Below are 4,861 nucleotides of genomic sequence, written 5' to 3'. Positions count from 1 at the left end.
CACACACACACACACACACACACACACACACACACACACAAAGCAAAGTGTTGGGCACTATGGGAAACTCAAAGATGGCTACAATATGATTTCTGTCTTCAAGCAGGTCTTGCCCTAGGTTGCAATTCTTTACAGCCACATCATTGAGTCTCAGGTCACTGGGGCAGTGCTAAGGCAGGAATTGTCCTTCCCCGGGGCCTAGGATAAATAGCTATTGACATCTGCTGCCATCTCACCTGGTTTATATACTTTCCCAGTTCAGATGTATGATAACATCTGTGGGAAACCTGGGAAGCCTTCCTCTGACATTGACTCCAACTTCATTGTGACTCATGTCACTGAATTTGTTCTCTAGCCCACCATAGGTCTTGTCTGAGAAAGAAGTAAGGGTAGCCTTCCTGAGAACCTTAACCTGACCACTTTGGGATTGACTTCTGTTCTTCTGAGTATTGATTTAGGAGGAACTGATGGGCTTGGACTGCTTAGTTTTATAGCACTGGCTGATGGAAGCAGGTGGCCATGATTTTACTCTTTAACACTGAAAACTTTACCCAAGTTACCTTCTGGCGAATTGTATTTAACTTTGCCTAGTAGTTTGTGCCAGCATTGTTTATTGTATACTATAGTGAGTGCTGAGCTTATATTTATTGCATGATTTAACTGTAAGTTTTATCGTTTGGGCTGAACTTCATACATCAAGGTAAATAACAAGGTCCATTATGTCTTAACCTTGTAGGTTCGTTCATTGCTTACAGGCACAGTGGTTTCTGCATGTCTGACAGTGGGGGACTGATTTTGACATAGGATGCTAGGAGAGTCCGTGCTTTGCTAATATTACAAATAGGGTCTTTTCTAATGTGAATGTATATGAAAAAATTCTTATTCAGCAACTTACATTGCTCTTCCTTTTCTGCTGGCAATGTATTGGTGGTGTCTCCTTTGCTCTTGGTCTCAGGAAAGGTTATATGTTGTTTTAATAGCAAGTGCATATAATGCCCATTAGTACTAATGGGATGTATTCTTTCATCAGGACATAATCGCCAACAGCATGCAAATCAGCACATTTGTTCTTCTTCAATGTTTGCTGAAGGCTCCGTTCTTGGGCAACATATGGTCTCCAGTCACCTCCTCACTTTGCTCTGAAAATTTTCCATTACACATCTTAATCACCAATTTTTCCCCTCTGTTTAAGAAATGAATTAAGGCAATACAAATTGGAAAGATGACCACTTTTAGATTGAAAAGAACCTCTTCTTTTGGCTGCCAAAACCCAGTGTTACATTTCTATTTTTTATTTTTGTAATTTATTTTTTTACATCACTAATTAGCCCATCAAAATGATTTTTGTATCTGGCATGCATGGGGTGTGAACTATAAAAATTATATTTTCTAAGCTTTCTTTTTTGCTCTATTCTGTGAAAAAATTCCCTTTATCAAGCAGTTGCACAGGCACAAGGGAGAGTAGCTTAAGATGCATCACGGACAGCATTTATGCAGACAGTCAAAGTAATTTTAGAAAATGTGTGGGTTTGATAACAGCAAATCTGATGAATACATAGAAAGAAGAAATTAATACTGAAAGAGCACCTACTATGTGTCAGACACTACATATCATTTAATTTCCTTAATAGAAAAGGCATCTAAGGCATCTAAAATCACCTGGTCCGGATTTATTCATTCATTTGGACATGCCTCTTTTACATACACACACACACACACGCATGCACGAGCACACACACACACGCACGCATAGTTACTGATTACTACTTTGTTCTGGGTATTGTGCTAGGCACTCAGGATAGCATAATGAACATGGTAGGCTTGGTTCCTGCTCTTATGGAGTTTATAATCTAATTGTGAGGACAGATAAAATATAATGAAACAAAGAAATAAACCAACAAAAAACAAATGCTTGGTAAACACTCTAAAAGGCTATAAATAGGATGTTGAAATAGAGGATAATTGGGGTTCAGTGTGGAAGGCCCTCCTTTGATCTTGAATACCATACTGCAAGTAGGGACAAGAGGCATGATGGAAATCCAAGTTCGTCTGGCTCCAAAGCTGTTCTCTCAGTTACACCTGTGCTGCTCAGCCATTCCCTTCTAAGTTTTGATCATCTCTAAAAGTTTCTGGGTCCCTGCAATGTGACGGGCCTTATTCAATTTTGTGTATTGCTTTAGCTACCTTATGAAGCGAGAATAACTGCTTTTCTCATTTTGCAGATGAGAAAACTGAGAATTAAGAAAAATCTGCAACTTGCTCAAAGTGACGGTGCCACTTTCTTGTCAGTTCCAATGCCCACGTTCTTAATAGGGAGATTCTGCAGCCATTCTTTTATCCCAGTGCCCAGGGGTTTTTTATTGTGCTCCTTGGGAACAGAGACTTAGGCAAAGCAGACTGGCTTATGTGATGTTTTCTCTCTCTCTCTTGCTATGAAATGAAATAAAGTACCCTCACCCCCCTGCTGCAAAAGAACCCCCAAAATCCCAAAGCCTCCATGCCAAGATGCTGAGAGTGAAGAATAAAATTTGTTTTGAATGGTGCGTTACTTCTTTAAAAGCATCATATATTTTTTAGATTAAAAAAGCGATATGTGCTTATTATAAGCAATTTGAAAAATAAAAAAGAACACAAAAAAAGTAAAGGCAAGAATAAAAATTACTTAAAGTTCTACCACCTGGAAAGGATGGTATTTTGGTTCTTTGAAGTATTTTTTAAATATATAGTAACAAAGATGACTTACTATTTGCCAGGTGTAATTCCACACACTGTACATACATTTATTCATATTCACGGTAGTCTTACCTGGAGGGTATTACTATTATCTCAACTTAATTGGTGAGAAATGTGAAGTAAAGAGTGATTAAATAACTTTCCCAAGACCACAGGGTCAAAGCCACTCAAACCACACAGCCTGGTTCTGGAGTCCATGCTACTCATCTGGTATCTTACTTCTGTCTATAAAATGTATATACACACATTCTATCTATCTATCTATCTATCTATCTATCTATCTATCTATCTATCTATATCTATCTATCTATCTATCATCTATCATCTGTCTATCCATCTATTATCTATCATCTATCTAATAAACATGGGATCAAATTTTACTTACCGTTTTATCTTTTGTATTTGTATTTATATTTTTTTGAGACAGGGTTTTGCTCTCTCCCCCAGGCTGAAGTGCACTGGCACGCTTTTGGCTCACTGAAGTTTCAACCTCCCTGGGCTCAAGGGGTCCTCCCACCTCAGCCTCCTGAGTAGCTGGGATTACAGGTGTGGGCCACCACACCCAGCTAATTTTTGTATCTTTTGTAGAAGTGGGATTTTACAGTGTTTCCCAGGCCGGTCTTGAAGTCCATGGTCTGAAGTGATCCTCCTTCCTCAGCCTCCCAAAGTGCTGGGATTATGGGCATGAGCCACCGTGCTTGGCCATATTTTACATAAAATTTTAGATTCTGTTTTTTTTTCTTTACATAACATTATTATATGGCCATTATTTCAATATCCTTAAATGTTCTTTAAAATATTTCTAATGACCATATAGATATATTTTATATAGGAATCCCCACCGTTAGAGAGTTAGGTTGTTTCTGAGTTTTATTATTAGGAAAAATGACATGGTCAGGCCAGGTGGGCCATGCCGGTAACTCCAGTGCTTTGGGAGGCCAAGACACAAGGCTCGCTTGAGGTCGGGAGTTTGAGACCAACCTAGGCAACATAGCTAGATCCCATCTCTAAAAACTAAAAAATTAGCTGGGTGTGGTTGTGTACTCTGGCAGTCCTACCCTACCTACTTGGGAGGCTGAGAACCTGTCTCAAAAAAATTCAATGAATGTCCATGTTTGTAAATCTTTGATCAGGTTTTTGATTATTTACTTGGGACAGATTCCTGAAAGAGGATGACTTGCTCAGAATTTTGGCATTTGTTCAAATCTTTGGTGGAGTGGAAAAAGAAAGAAAAAAGTGTTCAGATCTGTGGCACAGATTTACATAACAGAAACTCAGGAAAGTTAGAGATCTGAGTGAGCAGAGGAAAAAAAATCAGGGAAGACTTCTTTGAGGAGGTAGGGCAGAGCATGAGCTGACTTTGGACAATGGGAGCCTGCTGGGAAAGGGCGATTCTCTGAGACTCTGGATGGCCTTTTTCTATAAGTCAGTGGACAGGGGCACTGGGCTGGTAAGACAAGGCTTCATTGAGCAGGATGTTAAAGGACAGAAAAGAATGTCCAAGGCTGATAAGGATGTGAGGAGAAGAGATAAGTGGGCCTGTTAAGTGGTGGGAACCACGCAGGCAGGTCCGGATGTAGAGATGTGAGAGAACATGGAGGGCTTTGAGCTAATGCTGGGAGGGTTTGAGCGATGCTTAGGAGAAGTAGGCAGGGGCTAGATAGAACCTTGTAAGTTCCAGCACATCATGTTAAGGATGATGGGTTTTTAAATGTAGGCAATGGAGAGTTGCTGAAGATTTTGAGCTCACAGAATGTGATGACATTTGCATTTCTGATGGACACTGTGGGGCTGGGGAGTAGACAAGGACAGAGGAAGACCCTCGTAGGAGGATGTTTTGGGGACCTGGAGGAGAACGCTGCCCCCACACCGGCCTGCTTTCAGTTGCTGGGTCCGCAGCAGGGCCCTTAGCCATCTTCATCGTTCCTCATGCCTGGAGGAGTACCGACTGAATATTGATGAAATACTGACATGGAAATGAAAGAGCTGCAGAAACAAAAAGCACAAACACTTCCTCTGTGTTGTTGAGAGTTAACATCCATGAGGAATATGCATGTATGTCAGAGCAGAAAATAATGAGGCAATATACTTCCTTAAACAGATTCAGTTCATCATCGCTGAGGCCTGC

General features: G+C 40.4%; 1 pseudogene; it reads right to left on the bottom strand.

Moving 5' to 3' along the window:
* The window catches only part of LOC116533044, a 24,066-nt pseudogene extending 19,412 nt beyond the window's left edge, over window positions 1–4,654 (bottom strand).
* Between the last annotated feature and the right edge of the window lie 207 nt (window positions 4,655–4,861).

Source organism: Sapajus apella, unplaced genomic scaffold (genome assembly GCF_009761245.1).
Source record: "Sapajus apella isolate SASKATOON/1434 unplaced genomic scaffold, GSC_monkey_1.0 scaffold78, whole genome shotgun sequence".
NCBI classification, from domain to species: domain Eukaryota; kingdom Metazoa; phylum Chordata; class Mammalia; order Primates; family Cebidae; genus Sapajus; species Sapajus apella.
This window is presented reverse-complemented; position numbering and strand designations above follow the sequence as displayed.